General features: G+C 39.1%; 1 protein-coding gene and 1 pseudogene across 6 annotated transcripts in view; both read right to left on the bottom strand.

The window, feature by feature from the left end:
• The window catches only part of DNM3 (dynamin 3), a 707825-nt gene that overhangs the window by 602836 nt on the left and 83295 nt on the right, over positions 1 to 21694 (bottom strand). The gene's annotated exons all lie outside the window — the stretch shown is intronic.
• LOC133761117 (large ribosomal subunit protein eL30-like) lies at positions 19641 to 19979 on the bottom strand (annotated as a pseudogene).

Raw genomic sequence — 21694 nt, 5'->3', positions numbered from 1 at the left:
TGTCTTCCTGGTTCAATTTAGGTAGGTTGCATGTGTCCATGGATCTATCCATATCTGATAGATTTCCCTGTTTGCTGGCATACAAGTCCTTGTACTAATTTCTGATGATTCTTTTTATTTTCAAAAGAGGAAATCCAAATGGCCAAGAGACACATGAAAAAAATGTTCAAGATTACTAACCATCAGGGAAATGCAAATTAAATCCACAATGAGGTTTCACTTCACCCCAGTTAGAATGGCTCACATTCAGAAATCCACCAACAGATGCTGTTAATGATGTGGGGGAAAAGTGACACTAACCCACTGTTGGTGGGAATGCAAACTGGTTAAGCCACTATGGAATTCAGTCTGGAGATTCCTCAGAAACCTGAATATAACCCTACCATACAACCCAGTCATCCCACTCCTTGGAATTTACCCAAAGGAAATTAATTTGGCAAATAAAAAAGCCATCTGCACATTAATGTTTATTGCAGCTCAATTCACAATAGCTAAGACCTGGAACCAACCCAAATGCCCACCAACAGTAGACTGGATAAAGAAATTATGGGACATGTACTCTATAGAATACTATACAGCAGTCAAAAACAATGAAATCCGGTCATTTGCAACAAAATGGAGGAATCTGGAAAACATCATGCTGAGTGAATTCAGCCAGTCCCAAAGGGACAAATATCATATGTTCTCCCTGATCGGTGACAATTAACCGAGCACCAAAAAGGAAACCTGTTGAAGTGAAATGGACACTATGAGAAACAGTGACTTGGTCAGCTCTTGTCCTGACTGTTGATGTACAATTTAATACTTTATCCCTTTCAGTATTTTTTTGTTCTACTTAATAATATTGTTTGAACTCTATAGTTAACACACAATTATTCTTAGGTGTTTAAATTTAACTGAAAAGTGATCCCTGTTAAATATAAGAGTGGGAATAAGAGAGGGAGGAGATGTACAATTTGGGACATGCTTAAGCTGATTTGCCCCAAATGGTGGAGTTAGAAATGTGCCAGGGGATTCCAATACAATCCCATCAAGGTGGCATGTACCAATGCCATCTCACTTGTCCAAATGATCAATTTCAGTTCACAGTTGATCACACTGATAGGTCTAAGAGTCAAAGGGATCACATAAACAAGACTAGTGTCTGCTAATAATAACTGATAGAATAAGAAAGGGAGAGAACGATCCAACATGGGAAGTGGGATACACAGCAGACTCATAGAAAGACAGATGTCCTAAACAGCACTCCGGCCTCAGAATCAGCCCTTAAGGCATTCAGATCTGGCTAAAAAGCCCATGAGAGTATTTTAGGCATGGAAAGTCAAGACACTCTGGCAAAAGAAAAAACCTAAATGAAAGATCTCAGCGAGTGTGATCTCAGTGGAAAAAACGGGCCATCAAAGAAGGAGGTACCGTTCTCTGAAGGGAGGAGAGAACTTCCACTTGGACTATGACCTTGTCTAAAAAAGATCAAAGTCAGCGAACTCAAAAGGCTTCCATAGCCTTGGCAACTCATGACTAGAGCCTAGGGTGATTACTGACGTCATAAACAAGAGTGTCAATTTGTTAAGTCAACAACAGGAGTCACTGTGCACTTACTCCTCATATAGGATCTCTGTCCTCTGTGTCCTTCAATGTGAATTAATGCTATCACTAGCACTGAAACAGTATTTTACACTTTATGTTCCATGTGGGTGTAAACTAATGAAATCTTTACTTAATATATACTAAATTGATCTTCTGTATATAAAGACAATTGAAAATGAATCTTGATGTGAATGGAATGGGAGAGGGAGCAGGAGATGGGAGGGTTGCATGTGGGAGGGAAGTTATGGGGGGCAAAAAGCCATTGTTATCTATAAACTGTACTTTGGACATTTATATTTACTAAATAAATATTTTAAAAAATCTGTAAAGAACTCAAGAAATTCCACAACAACAAACCAACAATCCAGTGAAGAACTGGGCTAAGGACTTGAACAGGCATTTTTCAAAAAAGGAAATTCAAATCCTACTCCTGAGAATTTACCCAAACCAAAGGAAATCAGCATATGAAAGAGTGATCTGTACCCAAATGTTTATTCACATTAGCTAAGATATGGAATCAACTCAGATGTCCATCAACTGGTGAATAAATTAAGAAATTATACACACACACACACATACACATACACTAACCATAAAAAAGAATGACATCTACTCAGCTATAAATGAGTACCACTAAGCCATAAAAAAGAATGAAATTCTGTCTTTTGCAACAAAACAGATGCAACTGTAAACCATTATACTTAGTGAAATAAGCCAGTCCCCAAAAGACAAATATTATGTTTTCCCTGGCCTGTGGTAACTATAGAGTACAAAAAATGTAATGTATTGGGGTCGAATTGAAATTTTGAGCTTCCATGATTGTTTACAGCCCTGTCTCAAATGTTGAGGAATAGCGCCTTTTTTTCTTACTATTTGTTACACTCTTATGAATATAAAGTAAACTGAAAGTAGATCAGTGTAAAAACTAGTAGAAGAAATAAGAGAAAAAGGAAGAGAACGGGTGGGAACATGAGCGGGAGGGAAGGAAGTATCACTATGCTCCTAAATCTACACATATGAAATACATGAAATCTATTCACATTAAAAAAATTAAAAATTGGAAGGAAGGAAGGAAGGAAGGAAGGAAGGAAGGAAGGAAGGAAGGAAGGAAGGAAGAGAGGGAGGGAGGGAAGGAGGGAGGGAAGGAGGGAGGGAGGGAGGGAGGAATCCCAGAAGAAAATGAGAATTGAGCAATGACATGAGAGGTGATATACATGCAGATCCCAGAAGCCATGCGCCTGGCATACTAGAGAAGAAGCACAAGGGGAAGAAATCAGATTCTAGGTCAGAGAGAGGGTAAAGGAAGCCAGATCACCTAAACCACTGTGGGGACTCTGATTTTTGTCCCTGTGAAATGAAAAGCTACTGACGAATTTTGTGAAAAGGAGTGATATGAACTAACTTACATTTTACAATGTCAGCTATTAAGAATAAAACAGTTGGGGTCAAAAAGAGAAGCAAGGAAAGTAGTCAGGAGATACTAAAGCAATAGAGGAAAAATATCAGAGTCTTAGATCAGGGGTGTGGTAGCAGTGGAGGTAAGAGGTGGTCACAGTCTGGGCATATTTAAAAACAGAGGCACCATGAATTACTTCTGCTTTGTAAACCAATGTGGTGGGACAAGGACAAACTTTGTTTCCAAAAATATTGGGTTCAAATCCCAACTCTGTCTCTCATTGAGTTTATATTACCCTGCCTATATTCTACACCATCTGTTCAAAACTCACAGTCCATTTCTATAAACTTACTTTGAAAGGACTAAACAACATGCACAAATCACATAGCAGGACTTCAATGAACATGACCTCCTTTGCTTCCTTTTATTATGATTATTCATTAGAGACATTTAAAATACAAAATACACAGGAAACTATATCAAGTGGACATTTCCAGGAAGCTGAATTTTAATCAAAGTTACAAATTCCCAAAATAAATTTTAATGCATTTGTATTTATAAAAAACATGGTTAAGTTCAGGGTTATGTCAGGCTCTTCAAGTTAAAGCACATTATCAATGAGATTCTGTGCAAAAGTTTCTTCACAATCTGTTTCAAGCCATAACCTATGACTAGTTCATGGTGGGATACAAAAAGCAGCTCTCAGGTGCAAGAGTCTCTGAGCATTCAGAATGGGTCCAAGATATTTAAAAAGCAACTGCCTGAAAAGCTACTTCATTCATTTCTTCATCAATCTTTGATGTCATAGGTATTATAGAGAGTTTGTACAATTCAGTAACAGTCATTCCTCTCCGGAAACTCATGTTCTTACATCCATTCTTTATATGCAGAAATCACACTCTACCTCCACCAGTAGTGAGCAGCTTAAGACTAAAAACTGTATTTTCAAGACAATCTATTATATTTTCATTCTTGAAACTGCTTTTAAGCCTACTCAGTGTTTTCACCCTCACAATGTACTTGTATCCAAGTTGATTTTACTGTCTGCCCAGTCTCTATACCCTTGAATAAAATTAATTTTGTAGAAGACAGGTGTTAAGTTGCCACTTGGGATACCCATATCTCATTTCAGGGTGTCTAGGTTTAGCTCCAGCTCCATTCCAATTCCAGCATTCTGCACACTCTGGGAGACATCAGGCGATTGCTTAAGTACTTGGTACCTTCTGACCATGTGGGAAACTTGAATTGAATTCCTGAATCCCAGATGTGGCTCCAGCCTACTCCAGCCCCCATTGTTGTGGACATTTGGGAAGGGAACTGGAAGATGAGAGAGTTCTTCCAATACCCCTCTCCTTCCAATAAAATTAATAAATAATTTCTACAAATAATTTTATGTGCCATACTCAAACCTAAATATACTTATAATATTTCCCTTGCCTATTAAGAAACTGCTTCCTGTTAACCACCTCATTATGATAAAAGTCCTCTTCCTGGTTTTCAAGATCTTTTTCTAAATCCAGTATCACACAAAGTAAACATTTTCAGGTTATTCTCCTCCCTACTCACACACCAAAATAAATAAATAAATAAAATGTCTGGGGCCAGCGCCGTGGCTCACTTGGTTAATCCTCCACCTGCGGTGCCGGTATCCAATATGGGTGCCGGGTTCTAGTCCCAATTGCTCCTCTTCCAGTTCAGCTCTCTGCAGTGGCCCAGGAGGGCAGTGGAGGATGGCCCAAGTGCTTGGGCCCCTGAACCTGCATGGGAGACCAGGAAGAGGCACCTGGCTCCTGGCTTCAGATCAGCACTTCGGATCGGTGGAGCACCGGCCGAAGCGACCATTTGGGGGTTGAACCAATGGAAGGAAGACCTTTCTCTCTGTCTCTCTCTCACTGTCTATAACTCTACCTATCAAATAAATTTTAAAAAAGTCTTAGCTTCTTTAAGACAGATCTCCATGGAGCCTTCCCCCATGCATACCAAATTCCTCAGCTCCAAGATTTTGCTACTGCAACTCTCCCAACCTTATATATCTTCTGTCTCTTTAATATAAGTAGTTTCATTCAATCCCCATAACCAGCCTGTGATTTTTTAAGCAAGGCAGGCGTTATCTCTATATTGCAAATTAGTAAATCCAGAATTATTTTTAGACTCTGCAATCTCTGCTTATTCAAACAGGAAAAGTGATATTTGACATGAATTTTGAATGATGAATAAGCATCTTCAGATTGTCAGATGAGGATGAGGACATTTTGGGATGAATATGTAAAGGCCAGGAAGGTATAAAAGAGAAGAATGTATATATTAACATATGTGTGTATATATAAGAATGTTTGTACAGAAAGCTATGAACTCTTCCACTAGACTCAAGATGTAAGAAATGTCAAAATGCCTTTTGGTTTTCTAAATTCAAATCAATTCAGATTCCAAGGCCAAGATTCAGTCACATCAGTAAGAATTCTACTTGCAAGACACATTTACAGGCTCTTCTCTTGCTGTTGGCTTGTAGAAGTACCCTAAAGGTGATGCAATGAAGAAAACTATAGGCAAGGCCTGTAGTTCCTGGCTCGTGCCAACCCACTGGAGATGCTCTGTCCAAATCCTGTGACCCTACTAAGCATCTGCTGACCTACTAGCATCTGCTGTTTACCCTCCATGCCACTCTCTCCAGTCTCTGTGCCAAGTCAGCTATGAAGACCTTCACTGTGGATATTAAAGTTATCATCTCAGTGTTCAGTTCTCTCCAACACTCATATAACGACACATACTGCAGAGTGTCTAAGGCACAGCCTTCAACAGAATGCCATTTTAGTCTACCCACAAAAAGAAGACCATCCTTGAAACGGAGGGCATTATGTTAAGTGAAATAAGCCAGGAACAGAAACATTAAAAGCTGTATTTCTCATTCATAATGCTAAAGTTCAAAGAATTGATTTCACAGTGGAGAGTAGAAGAGTGGTCATTTTAGACTAGTAGGGGAAAGGGGGTAGGGAATAGACAGAGGTTGGATAATGGACACCAAAGTACAGTTAGATAAGAGGAAAAAGTATTAGTGGTCTATAGCACAGTAGGGCAACTAAAGTTTAAAGCAATTTATTATATTTTATGAAGAACTAAAACAGAAGAGCTTGAAGATTCCTAATATAAGGAAATGATTTTTTTAAGGAAAGAGAGATGTTAATTCCTCTAATGTGGTCATTAGCCAGATCACAGGTGCCTTAGTATGATTTCACAGCAGGTATTCATATATATTGTGGATATATTTTAGTCTATGCCTTTGACACATCATAAACCAAACTGTCTCTTAAATTACAGCTAGATGTAATATATGTAACAAAATTTATAAAACAGACAAAAAGGTATATTCTTTCATCCCAGCATTGAAAAGGCTCACACAAGGGTTAGCATTTAGCCTAACAAAATACCCATATCCCATGTCAGAGCACTTGGGTTTAATACCCACCTCAAGCTCCTGACTCTACCTTCCTGCTAATGCGGACCCTGGGAAGCAGTGGTGATGACTCAAGTGAGTTCCTGCCACTTACATGGGAGATCTGGATTGCATTCCCAGCCCCTGGTACTTTTTGAGTGAACCAGTAGATGGGAGTTCTCTCTCTCTCTCTTTCCTTCCCTCCCTCTCTCCCCTACTTCTTCCCCTCCTTCTCTCCCTTCCTCCTTCCCTCTCAAATAAATAAAGAATAATTTTAAAAAATCAAAGAGACAGCACAAAGGAGAGATCTGTGATAAAAATCATTTGCCTGTCTCCAATCTATGACTTCACTACATACATAAAACCTTTTCTATAATCAGACAAAGACACATTTCTTTTACCTTATTTCACTCAATTACACTTTAACTATACACTGACCTCATTTTCACCCCTCATTCAACCCTTTTAAAAAACTATTCTTGGGGCCAGCGCTGTGTCACAGCAGGTTAATGCCCTGGCCTGAAGCGCTGGCATCCCATATGGCCGCTGATTCAAGACCCAGTTGCTCCACTTCCAATCCAGCTCTTTGTTATGGCTTGGGAAAGCAGTAGAAGATGGCACAAGCCCTTGGGCCCCTGTACCCACGTGGGAGACCAGAAGGAAGCTCCTCACTCCTGGCTTCGGATTGGTGTAGCTCTGGCCGTTGCGGCTAATTGGAGAGTGAACCATCAGATGGAAGACCTCTCTCTCTCTCTCTCTCTCTCTCTCTCTCTCTTTGCCTCTCCTCTCTCTGTGTAACTCTGACTTTCAAATAAATAAATAAATCTTAAAAAAAAAAAACTATTATGACCCAATCCAACAGTTTTTAACCAGGAGTAATACTTTATTTGGCAAATTGGAATTACCAGTCCCTGACAAATACGTGGCAACCTGTCACCACTAGCAGAGAAGTCAATCACCAAAGTATGTTGCTACAGATAATGACTTTGTCTCAAGCTTATCAAATGTCCCACAAGTAAATTTCATTGTGAAAGACAATAACAAACATTCCCTGGGCCAACCATTAGCAAAATAGTAACAAAGATTTGAGTCTTTGATCAATCTTTAAAAATACCCTCTTCTTTTTAACAAAGATTATCATGTCCAAACATATTTCTATAGCATTAACAACACTCCAGGTGACTACTTTGATTTTAAGCCAATGTCCAGATTTCAGACTCTTGCTTATAAAAACATATCTTACATCAAGAATTTTGGGTCTTAGAAGGTCTCAAGGCTTATCCTTCCTGAATGTCAACAAGGAAATCCCAATTCAATCATGAGCATTTTCACTTTCATTTTACATAAGTCTAATTTTGTTCATTGGCAATTTCAAAAAAAATAAAATACTCATTTCTTTTGACTTGGTAAAACTAAATCTAAAGAGCCTTTCATATTTGATGTTTTAATAATTTCTACTATAAGTTACCATTTTTGATTAAAGATAGTAAAAGAAAAAAATACTATACCTCAGAATAAAAAGGATGAATATTTGCTACTCCAAAGCTAATAGAAGTAATGTGTTCTATAGTGTCAAAATACAGTCTGGGATAGGATTGCTCTATTCTTTAAAATTATTAGCCTTTCTTTGAGCCAATAGGGCAATACAGACTTAAAATGATTATTTTTAGAAGTGTGCTATGGAAATGTAAACTTGAACTGACATATACAGCTTCCTTGGCATTTACTCCATATATAATTAGGTTTTCTGTACCTTATACACAACACAATTTTATCTTTCAGTAATTTATGTAAGAAGGAATAACTCTTGAGCATACAACAAATAACAGAGTTAGACCTTTAAGGAAAGGCCACAACTTAGCACTTTAATTATCAAAATTTTATCTTAGTGAAAGATGTAAAAGTAGAGTTGGCGTGTTCTTGTTGGCACGCTCTTTTTTGAAAATGTATTATTTATTTGAAAGGCAGAGTGACAGAGAGAGAAGGCAAGACAAAGAAAAAGAAAGCTCTTCCATCCTCTGGTTCACTCCTCAAATATTCGTAACAGCCAGGTCTTCTCGGCCAAGCTGAAAACAGGAGGCAGGGACTTCATCCCAGTGTCCCACCTGAGTGACAAGAGCCCAAGAACTTGGGCTATCTACCCCTACCTTCCCAGGCACATTAGCAGGAAGCTGGATTAGAAGTGTGACAGCCAGGACTTGAACTTGTACTCTGATATGGGATGCCAGAGTGATAAGCTGCAGCTCAACCCTCTGTGCTGTTGTTGGTATTCATAAAACCTATCAGAACACACATTTGGCCTAGGGTTAAGATACCCATCACCCATACTGAGCACCTGGGCTTGATACCCAGCTCTGGCTCCTGATTCCAGATTCTTGCCAATGTAGACTCTCAGAGGCAGTATTGCCTCAAGTAATTGAATTTCTGTCATCCACATAGAGACCTGGACTGAGCTACTGGCTTCCAGCTTCCAGAGTAGACAGGAGCAATTGCAAGCTTTGGGGAGAGGACAAGCAGATGGGAGTTCACTCATGTGTACTCTCACTTTCTATCTTTCTACTAAATAAAAAATAACAAGTCTTTAAATATTTCCTGATAGAGTCCTCATTTGAAATATTAATTATTGCTAAATTACAGCAATACCTTAGTGGATATTAAAGAGGAGATTGATCACCCTGTTGTTGTTGTTGTTGTTATCATTATCTTTGGAGACATTTTGCAAGGTAACTGTCTCCTCCATGTTGTCAGCATCAGTCACTTATCCCTGGCATCTATGTGCCTGCTCCTAGCCATGCCTCTCTTCCTTATTCCTGGTCTGCAGCTCTTTCTCTCTAATGGATACAGACATCAGCTAACACAAGCTGTAAGAGTTGGATAGAAGTGAGTAGGCACTGAAATCAGCCTGAATTATTTACCAAGGGTAACATAGGAGAACTCTGCTACATCATTTCAGTTGCTCATGGTAGCCAATTTCACCCACCTCTTGTTCTCAGCACTGTTATCTTTTAAGGTTAAATGGCAAAGTTAAGGATGGAAAAATGCTTCCTGTGGCATAATGCATGTTTTTACTGCCAAAATTACAGGGGACCAATTGGTTTGAGGGGATCTTAATTCTGGCCATTCAAGATATGACTAAAGTAACGCCACCTTCCCTAGGCACTGAACCCCATATATTCAAAGCACAGAGAATGTGCATATATTACTGACTTTTGTTCTCTGTATAGCAAAGGATTTAAGTATAATAGCTGTTGGTACTCTCCTGCTGAGAACAGGAAAGACCATGAAGAGTTAAGGGATTCATCCTTTGTCACAGGATTTCATTAGTACCATGGTTTGAGCTGGCGCTTGATATTCTAATTTCCAGTTCTTCACTTTTCCTAAAGAAGAAACTGCCAAAAAGAAATTTTCCCACATCTGCAGTTCTCTCTCCAGGGATCTTCCACTGCTAGTGAGAAACATGGCCCTAACAGCTTCAAGGGAAATATGTGAAGAACTCTTGTTCTATTTTTTTTTTTACAGAGGTTAGCCATTTTGTACCAGGAAAAAATATTTCTTTAGATCATAGGTTTAACTAGAGAGAGAAAGAGTCAGAGGGAACACTAGAAGGCTCAGACCTTATTTACCTGAGAAATACAAAAAATAGGACTTACAAACAGGCCTTGACTAACAATCTAGACATACACAGAGACAGCATAAAAGCCCTGTGAAATAAAGCCTCTGCCCTAGGTTATGTATATGCAACATCACTCTTTGAGAGTCTTTGAGGCACCTTGGTGCAATTTTGCTCATGTGCTCAGAGTTCTCTTCCCTCATATCTCCCCTGAGACCTCCCTACAGCCATTTGTATACTTTCAGTTTCTTCTACAACTTCAACCTGCTCTCTCAAGGGGGTCTTCTAACAATGTCCTAGCTCTCCATCTATGGGGAGAAACCAGCAAAAAGCACCACCCGTTTCACACACTCCCTGACCACTTCCACCACAGCCAACCTTCCTTTTTTTTTTTTTTTTTTTTTTTTGGACAGGCAGAGTTAGACAGTGAGAGAGACAGAGAGAAAGGTCTTCCCTTTTCTGTTGGTTCACCCCCCAAATGGCCGCCACAGCTGGTGCGCTGTGCCAATCCGAAGCCAGGAACCAGGCGCCCCCTCCTGGTCTCCCATGCGGGTGCAGGTCCCAAGCACCTGGGCCATCCTCCACTGCCTTCCTGGGCCATAGCAGAGAGCTGGACTGGAAGAGGAGCAACCGGGACAAAATCCAACACCACAACCGGGACTAGAACGCGGGGTGCCAGCGCCGCAGGCGGAGGATTAGCCTAGTGAGCCGTGGCTCCGGCCCATAGCCAACCTTCTTTAAAAATAATGTTTATTTATTTAATTTATTTGAAAGGTAGAGTTAAAAAGAGGGAGAGAGAGAGAAAGAGACAGAGATCTTCCAACTGTTGGTTCACTCACCAAATGGCCACAACAGCCAGGGCTGAGCCAGGCTGAAGCCAGGAGCCAGGAGCCCCTTCCAGGCCTCCCACATGGGTGCTGGGGCCCAAGCATTTGTGCCATCCTCTGATGCTTCCCCAGGCACATTAGGGGAGAGCTGGATCAGAAGAGGAGCAGCCAGGACTCGAACCAGCACCCATATGGGATGCCAGCATCATAGGTGGTGGCTTTACCTGCTGCACCACAGCACCAGCTCCACAGCCAATCTTCTTAAGAGGAGAAGTCTTACACCATGCATCTTCAACTTAGAACATGTGCCTTCAACAATGCAACTCAATTCAGGCCCCTTCTTCACCCTCAAAGCTGTCCTTGCCAAGATCACCAAGAACCTTCATTTTTCTGAAAACAACAGGATTCCTACATTTTACCTTACTTCCTTAAGAAAAACATGATATTGCTCATCCTCTTTCTTCTCCTGTGTTGTGCTGATGCTTTTCCTCCAACATCTTTACTCCCTCTTAGCATCTGCAGGTGTCTACTTCCTATGTGTAATGATTTTTTTTCCAGCCATATTCTCACTCTACATGTTCTCCCCCTTGGTGGTTTTATCCACACCTGGCTAATAGTTTCTATTTATGACTCTGCAGCCCCAATCTCTCTTCTGAGCTGCTGACTTCTACTTACTATATCAACATATCACAAGCACTCCAAAGTCATCATGTCATAAACTGAACACATTATTGTCCTCCTTGAATCTGCTCCTTGTTTATTCCCTATAATTGTGAATGGCACCACCAACCATTCAGTAAACTAAGTAAAAGTAAAAATCTGGGAATCATTTGCAATTTTCTCCCCATCCCTTACTGTCTTCACTCAAATTCTCATAAATGATTTACTGCCTGTCTTCCCCCACTTTGCATCCTTTCTTTTTGCTGAACACAGAACTCACATATTCCATCTTCTTTCATGCATCCTTGACTTGTACTTGCAGTTCCCTCTTGCTTATTTGTCCTTCAGAATTCAGCTCAGGTGTCAACTCCCATGTTACAAGCTTTCCTTATCCTGCCTAGGCAGAGCTAGGATACTCCTACTCTGAGGTCCCACATTATCTATACAAACCTTCATTCATTACAGATGCTACTGTATATGCTTGCCTATTTTCCATCTTCCCAACCAGACTGTCAACCAAAAAAGCAGGAGCCATGTCCAATTTTTATCCCTGGGTATTCAAACTCTAGTATAATTCCTGGTTTATCATAGGTCTTTAATCTGTTCTGTGGATAAATAAAAAAACAAACCTGAGTAACTCCCATTGTCCACATTTCTGTGCTTCCTGTCACCTGTTATCATTCTTTATCAACTCATTCAATATTAATTCACTTAAGAAACCTCTGATTCCGATTCCACTCCACTCTGATTCCCCACCCCTCCTGGTATAATTCACTGCAACACAAAGTAGACAAGAACATCTGAGCACTTAACTTGCTGTCCTACGACTGTTCTATTATATTTCTGTTATAGGAGGCATCAAAGGAAACACTACTTAATGCATTTTTTAGTTGCCTCAAAACTAGGCTTTCCTTATTTAGAGTTCTTTAGAGGAAGGTACATTCACATTTGAAAGAAACCAAAAGCAACACGCTAGCAAAAACTTCCCCTCCACTAACACACAGCAGCATCTCACAATAGGGCTTTCAAAGGGGTTACAGAGCCTGTGTGTAGTGCTGCTTTCGAGCCATCACATGGCAGCAGCGGGGGAAACACACCAGCACTGAAGCGAGACAAAGAGCAGAGATGAAGCCCGTTCTGTTCCTGCTGACGCTACTGAAGCCACTGCTCTCTCAGCTGGGCTAACAACAAACAGACCTCGCGGCCTGCAGCCCAGCCAGGCAAGCGTCCAGTCAGAATGGGTGACCCGGAGCAGTGGTTCCCAGGACTCAGAGGGCTTCACGACCCTACACATCCATGGTAGCTTCAAACACTCATCAACCTTTTTCCTAAGACACTAAAAGCATGATCTGGAGGGAGGTTATGGGGGGAAAAGCCGCTATAATCCAAAAGTTGTACTTTGGAAATTTATATTTATTAAATAAAAGTTAAAAAAAAGAAATACAATTAAAGATAACTTGTTGTTGGAAATAATATCAACATCCAAAGATAGGGGGACTTATTACCCAGTGGAATATTCAGTGATCATTGATAATGAGGTAATAGAACAGTTCACATAAAAAAAAAAATCACTCCCTAATATTAACTGGGAAAACCATTTACAAAGCTCAAATGTGTGCATGTGTGTGTGTAGATATATATATATATATATATATATATACACTCATATAACATTACAGTATAAGATAAATCTATGCCAAAATGTTAAAAGCGCTTAATTTCTAAATGACTAGATAGATTAAGGTGACTTTCATTTTCTTATAATTTTATCCATGTTTTCTGAGTATTCTTTCTGAACATGTATTTTTTAATAAGGAAAAGCATATTTTAAAAAATGAAATGGTCACCTTAAATAAATATTATAAATCTCTAAATCTTCATAAATATTTTCACTTTTATTTATATCCTGGAAAACTAAGATTTTTTTTTTCTGAAAATCTTGGTGGTTCTTGTAGGAAATGGTATCAGATTTATAGAATCACCACGAGAGTGAAGGGATATCCCGAGATGCTCAATAAATGCATTCTTGTGAACTAGGGTCAAAATGAGAAAGTAAGAAATGAAAAGTTTAAACAAATTTCTTATTAAAAAAAAAAAGTCCAAGACAAAGTCAGAAAACCAAAGTTAAATTTCACTACTTCCCATTTAGGACAAACATGACATTTTTATTATTTTAATCTATTAAAGTGTAGGAAATGTCACATTGTTAAGATCAAATGAAGCTTTGTTTTCAGAGGCAACATAATTCTAAGTAAGGTATGGCTCATATGGCATAACCTCACAATCTGAACTGTATACACACTGGACAGGATATCCCTCTGCTATTTAAATGTAGACAATGTTATAGACAATAATAGTAACATCAGAAGAAAAAATGGTACACAAATTCAACTATTAGTTAAAAGAAAATGAACTTCAAACCTAAAAACATGATTATTCCCTTTTCATAGCATTTATCAAACAAAAGCAAATCAGTGAAAAGTAATTTAAAGATTTAACTGTATTTATTAGATTAGTCTGATTTTCACAAGCCAATATGAAGATGACCAGTGAGAAACTGGAGAAAGAAACAAAAAGGAATAAAATCCATCACAGGATTACTTAAGGAATTTCAATGATATTGACATGCTAGATTCCCTACCTTCACATTAATTAATGAGATAATTTAAGATTTGTGTTTTATTTGTTTAGCAGGCATTTATGAAGCATTCACTGTGGCATAGTATGTACCAGCCTAGGCTTTCACCCAAGGAAACAATTCTACACAATATTTTCCTCACTTAAAAACAGAAGACTAACATGAGATAGACATGATTATTCACTACTGTCAAATCGCTGCCATCTGTTCTACTTGTTAAAGGTCTATCCTTGACATTTGTGGAATAGGATAATAGCTAAAGTTGTTTAAGAAAAAGGACTTCAAATAAAAGTAGATTAGGAGGATTTTTAAATATTCTAATTAAGGAACATGTATCATGTAAGATTTAAATTTGACACTCGGTTTGGGAGAGATGAAACAAATTTTATCTGGTAGAAACTGGCTGTTCATTTTAAATGTCCTAACATGACCAAAGAAAGAGGCGGCAAAAATACACTACTATATGCTCCATACACACTACCATTGTTTTTAACTGGCCCATAAAATTCAGAAGTCTAGAACCCAGTGGTTCCAAGAGCATTTTAGCCACCCAGAATATGGCTAACCTACAATTTGAAATTCTGTCCATGACACAATGTCATACATGCAAAAAATGCTCAAAATTTATTTGTTGCATAAAGATACATAGGGTTTTTTTTTTTCATGTAGAGGATGTGATTGGGTCACCTAAAAATGGTTCAAAAACCTAATCATTTAATAGGTTTAAAAAAATGAAATAAGAGGGGCAGGCATTTAGCCTGGTAGTTAAACACCTGCATCCCACATCAGAGTACCCAGGTTCGATTCCCAGCTGCAGTTCCTGACTCCAGCTTTCTGCTAATACAGATCCCAGAAGGCAAAAGTGATAGCTCAAGTAAATTTGGTTCCTACTATACACCTGGGAGACCTGGATTGGGTTCCTGGCTTTTGTCTTCAGAAGTGGAGCAGCCGGGTCTCAAACCGGCACCCATATGGGATGATGGCACTGCAGGCGGCAGCCTCAACCACTACACCACAGCACCGGCACCCTGAACTATTTCTTACACCTGGCATGCAAATAATACATTGGCTTACATTTCAAGTTATATTAGACTGAATTATCCAAAGTTGCTGGTTTTTTTTTTTTTTGGTCAAATGTTAAGTAATTTAAATCAATTTTGACAATATGTTACTGTAATAGTGAACACATGCGAACACACTATGCATTGTCAAACCCCATAAAACTTTATACCATAAAGATCAAGAAATGGAAAAAACAGGGCCGACACCGTGGCTCAACAGGCTAATCCTCCGCCTAGTGGCGCCGGCACACTGGGTTCTAGTCCTGGTCGGGGCGCCGGATTCTGTCCCGGCTGCCCCTCTTCCAGGCCAGCTCTCTGCTATGGCCCGGGAGTGCAGTGGAGGATGGCCCAAGTCCTTGGGCCCTGCACCCCATGGGAGACCAGGATAAGCACCTGGCTCCAGCCTTCAGAACAGCACGGTGAGCCGGCTGTAGCGCACCAGCTGAACCAACGGCAAAGGAAGACCTTTCTCTCTGTCTCTTTCACTGTCCACTCTGCCTGTCAAAAATTTAAAAAAAACAAATGATAATTTACATATTAGGATCAAGGTTAACTCTGGTGACAAAGATGGAAACAATGATTTTGGAGGTCAATTTGAGGCTTACTCTGCAAGCTCTACATACTTATGATTTCTGTACCTTTTATAAGTATGATATATAATAAAACGCTGTATTAATTTTAAAAAATTTTACAGGGATATCTGAGTCTAGAAGTAGGCATAAAATATAAAAGATGGTCTGGGAGCATCTTGTAAAGACAGAAATTTAGGACACACACACACAGTAGTGAAAGGATGTTGTAGGAACACAGGAGCCAATGGAAAGAGCTCTCAAGATGATAATTTAGGGCCAGCGCCGCGGCTTACTAGGCTAATCTTCTGCCTGCGGTGCCGGCACCCCGGGTTCTAGTCCCGGTCGGGGCACCAGATTCTGTCCTGGTTGCTCCTCTTCCAGTCCAGCCCTCTGCTGTGGCCCAGGAGGGCGGTGAAGGATGGCCCAGGTGCTTGGGCCCTGTACCCGCATGGGAGAAAAGGAGGAAGCACCTGGCTCCTGGCTTCGGATCTGCGCAGGGCGCCGGCCGTAGTAGCCATGGGGGTGAACCAACGGAAAAAGGAAGACCTTTCTCTCTGTCTTTCTCTCTCTCTCTTTCTCACTGTCTAACTTTGCCTGTCAAAAAATAAATACATAAAATAAAATAAAACAAACAAAAAAAGATGACAGTTTAAGTTACAAAATAAAGTAACATTGGATTATAACTCTAGGTGTAAAATAAATATCCATGAGTACATATTGATATAAATAAATTATTGAATAAATAAAGAAAATAGATAAATTTCCCATGCAAATTCCAAATAATTTATATAGATAATCCACCCTCAGGACAGTTGTACAACTCCTACTCCCTAGTAGATTGAACATAGTGACCTCCTTCCAAAGAAAAAAGTATGGAAAGGGAAAAACCTGATGAACAACGCCTCAGCCAGGTAAAGATGTGTCAACATCAACAGTGATAAGTCATGTTAACACTACAAACTTTGATATGATCTGATGGAAATGGCAATCATCCTCTATGGGCTTTCCCACAAAAACACATAACCCTATGAGAAAAACATTAAGCAGATCTCCCATTAGGTACCTGATCAGTACTTTTCAAAACTGTTATGAACATCGAAAACAAGAAAAGTGGAAAAAATTCACATCTGAGAGGAACCTAAAAAGACACGACAGTGAAATGCAATGTGACATCCTGCATATGATCCTGGAAAAGAAAAAGACCAATAGGCTAGAGACTATGGAAATCTGAATAAAATATGGACTTCAATTAATAAAAATGTATCAATAGCAGTTCATTAATTGCAACCAACCTACTATATCAATGTAAGATATTCTAATAGGTTAAACTGAGTATAAGGTCTATTGGGATTTCATACTATCTTTACAGTTTTCCTGTAAATCTAAAAGTGTTTTAAAATAAAATGTCTACCCAAAAAGTATTATGGGAAGAGCTGTTTACTACATATGATGGCTACCAAGTTGACATCTACAGCTCCATCTCTAATCTCATAATCAGCATCACCCACCTCATTCAGCTTTCTACACAAGGACATTCTTAAACCTGATGTGTTGGCCATTGTGGCCTTTTCACTCTGATGCTCTTTCTTTCTTAGGTAGGCTGTGGGCCATCCCAGAACAATTTGGCCATAAATCTATATCAAATCAATTATATGAGAAATTTTCAGACACCAAGTATTTTTAAGGACAGTTTCCAATAACCATGAGAAGGGACTCAGAAAGTATGTCCTGTTTTATTTCACTTTCTTTTTTTTTTTTTTTTTTTTTTTTTTTGACAGGCAGAGTGGACAGTGAGAGAGAGAGAGACAGAGAGAAAGGTCTTCCTTTGCCGTTGGTTCACCCTCTAATGGCCGCCGCGGTAGCGCGCTGCGGCCGGCGCACCGCGCTGATCCGATGGCAGGAGCCAGGTGCTTCTCCTGGTCTCCCATGGGGTGCAGAGCCCAAACACTTGGGCCATCCTCCACTGCACTCCCTGGCCACAGCAGAGAGCTGGCCTGGAAGAGGGGCAACCGGGACAGGATCGGTGCCCCGACCGGGACTAGAACCCGGCCGGCGCCGCAAGGCGGAGGATTAGCCTGTTGAGCCACGGCGCCGGCCATTATTTCACTTTCAATTCATGATATGTGACTACTAACTTTTTGCTGCCATAATGAGTCTCTAATAATCAAGACAAAAAAGATATCCTCCTAGGTAGATTTATCCATGTTCTCTGGCCACACCCATTTACAAAATTATTAACAATACTATTCTGATTCTAGAACTAGTATATAAAATATCAAAGATGATTCAGGAGCATCTTGTAGTGACAGAAAGTTAGGAATCACTCATGTCACACACACACAGACGGGAAAATGTCAGAGTGACTCAGGAGCCAAACGAAAGAGCTCTCAGGAAACAATTTGAGCAAAAAAATAAAGCAACATTGGGATAAAATCCTAAGTATAAAATGTATTTTGTAGGATCAGTGTCAGAAAATAAATAATAATTAAATAAACCAACTTGATATCTTTTCCCATTGGGTGTTGCTTATAAGTTAATTGAACTGACATCTAAAACTTCATATGAGTTATTTTCCATTCTTAGAGCCAGAGTAGCTAGTAGCCATAACTTTGACATATGCTCTGTTAAATGCCAATTTTAAAATCAATTTTACACACGGAAGTTACTAACCCAATTTTAAGTAAATTGGTTTCCTATCTCTAGGAAAGCATCTGGTAGTTTTCTAGGAAAATGAACCAACTAGTCATTTTTTGTACTTGGCTAGAAACATTACTTCTGTATAAATTCACAGAATAAGTATTTGCATACACGGATGGAGAAAGCTTCTTTAAAAGCCAAATTTTTAAACCAGAAAACAGATTCACTATGAACTTTATTTTTAGCACCCTTCTTATAGTACACTAACAAACTAAGCTGTAAATATGTCCTCACAAAAAGGTTGCTGCCCAGGCTCAATTCTTCTCTTTTCATTGTTGTTGTTATTTTATTATTTTTAAAATTGTAATTAGTTTTTAACAGATTCAATAAATTTCTAAGAACATAATTATATTCCCTTCTTCCTTCCCCACCCTCCCCCCTTCACCCTCTATCTTTCTTACCCTCTTTCCTTCTCCATTTTGCCTTTTTTTTTAGTTTTTGAGATAACATATGTTAAATTTACATTACAATAAAAAGGCTTAATATTTCACCAAATAAGAAGTTTACCATATAAAAAGCAAAAAGGCCCTAGTTTAGTGGGAATATAGGCAATGGCTATAAAAATAACAATGAAAAAATGACTATTTCACCCATATACAATAAATTTTAAAGTAATCAGATCATTAAAATTATAGTAGTATAATATTCTTAACCATTTGTTTCACAAATATATAAAACAAACTTTTACAAAACTGTATTTGCAGCAATACTGATACACACAGCCACTCTTTTCTTCATTTCTTTGGTTGTTTTTTAAATTTTAGATCCCACATATTAGTGAAAACACGCAGTATTTGTCTTTCTGGGACCAGGTTATTTCACAGGACATGATGTCCTTTAGTTTCATCTATTTTGTTGCAAATGTTAGAATTTCATTTTATATATAGCCTAATAATATTCCATTGTTAATATATATCACATTTTTTTTTTACCCATTCATTTCATGATGGACACCTTGGTCGGTTCCAAATTTTGGCTACTGTGAACAGTGCTGCTGTAAATATGGTGGTGCAGTTATCACTTTGATACATTGTGTTCAAATCTTTTGGCTATATACCCAGTGGTAAGACTGCTGGGTCATATGGCAAGTCAATTTCTAGTTTGTTCATTTGTTTGTTTTTAACAACCTCTGGCAGGTTTTATTAAATAAAAATTGCATGGTTTACTTTTCACCAGTCCGTCCTGGCAAGCTTCTAATAATATCAGAATCACTTGGATCAATGATAGAGTGTGCATTCTGTAGTATTGTCCACATGCTGTGCCCAGTTCAATATTATTGCCACTGCAGTGATAGACACCAGTTTGGGCCATGGCATAATACTCTTTCAGATTTCCTCAGAGCCTGGTAGTTGTTGGCAAGGATGACCAGTTTTGTCTTGCTTTGTCTAATCATCTTCAAAGACTGCCTGTGCCCTAGCACATATTTTCCACTCTTTCTCACAAGTTGGAGTCTAGAGTTGATCAACTCCAGCAACTTTTTTGTCTTCTTTGTGGCCACCATGTTTCTGTCTTGGGTGTGGGACAGCCTCCAACCAAGTGGGCTGCAAAAAGATAGCCAGGGAGCTTATTTCTAGGTTTTTTTTTTTTTAAGAAATCTCTACACTGTTATCCACAGTGGCTACACCAATTTCCATTCCCACAATATAAGAGTTTCTCTTTGTCCACATCCTCACAAGCATTTGTTACTCTGTATTTTAGCCATTCTGAAAGGAGTGAGGTGATATCTCATTGTGATTTTGATTTGCATCTCCCTGATACCTAGTGATGTTGAGTATACTTTCACATAATTGTTGGCCAGATGTAATTCTTCTTTTCAGAACAGTTTACTGAAGTCCTTTGCCCATTTCTCAACTGAATTCACAGTTTTTGTTGTATTTGTTGTTGTTTTAAAGATTTATTTATTTATTTGAGAGGCAGAGTTACAGAGGGAGGAAGATACAGAGAAAAAGGTATTCCATCCGCTGGTTCACTCTCCAAATGGCTGCAACAGCTGGAGCTGGGCTGAACCGATGCCAGCAGCCAGGAGCTTCTTCCAGATCTCCCATGTGGGTGCAAGGGGCCAAGCACTTGGGCCATCTTCCACCGCTTTTCCAGGTTATTAGCAGAGAGATGGATTGGAAGAGGAGCAGCCAGGACTCGAACTGGTGCCCATATAGAATGCCAGCACTGCAAGCAGAGGCTTAACCTACTATGCCACAGCACCAGCCCCCTGGATTGGTTGTTTTTGTTTTTGTTGAGTTTTCTAAGTTGCTGATATATTTAAGATATTAATCCTTTGTCATATATGCAGCTTGCAAATATATTTTCCCATTCTGTTGATGTCTCTTCACTCTATTGATCATTTCCTTTACTGTGCAAAAGCTTCTCAATATCTGACTTAAAAGCATACTACAAAGCTATAGTAATTAACAGCATGGCACTGGTATAAAAACTGAACATAGATCAATGGAACAGAATATAGAGCCCAGAAATTAATCCACATACATATAGCAAACTGATTTTTTACTAAACTGCTCTGAACATACAGTGTTACTGAGTAAGGATAATTTCTTACCAAATTGTGCTGGCAAAACTGGTTGTATCTATAAGAGATAAATTAGATCCATACCTCTTGCCATATACAAAAAGCAACTCAAGATGGATCAAAAACCAAAACTTAAGACCTGAGACTATAAAATTGTGAGAAGAAAACACAGGGGAAACACCCCAGGACATTGGTGTAGGAGACGACTTTTTTTTGCCAGGGGATTCCAATTCAATCCCATCAACGTGGCATGTACAAATGCCATCTCACTAGTCAAAGTGATCAGTTTCAGTTCATAATTGATCATAATGATAGGATTAAGTGTCAAAAAGATCACATAAACAAGACTAGTGACTGCTAATACTAACTGACAGAATTAAAAAGGAGAGAATGATCCAACATGGGAAGCGGGATACACAGCAGACTCATAAATTGGCAGATGTCCTAAACATCACTCTGGCCTCAGAACCAGCCTTTAAGGTATTTGGATCTGGCTAAAAAACCCATGAGAATATTTCAGGCATAGAAAGCCAAGACACTGTGGCAAAAAACAAACAAACAAACAAACAAAACCCTAAATGAAAGATCTCTGTGAGATCCCAGCGGAAAGTATGGGCCACCAAAGAAGGAGATACCTTTCTCTGAAGAGAGGAGAGAACTTCCACTTTGATTATGGCCTTGTCTAAATAAGA

The sequence above is a fragment of the Lepus europaeus genome, chromosome 5 (genome assembly GCF_033115175.1).
Source record: "Lepus europaeus isolate LE1 chromosome 5, mLepTim1.pri, whole genome shotgun sequence".
In the NCBI taxonomy this organism is placed as follows: domain Eukaryota; kingdom Metazoa; phylum Chordata; class Mammalia; order Lagomorpha; family Leporidae; genus Lepus; species Lepus europaeus.
This window is presented reverse-complemented; position numbering and strand designations above follow the sequence as displayed.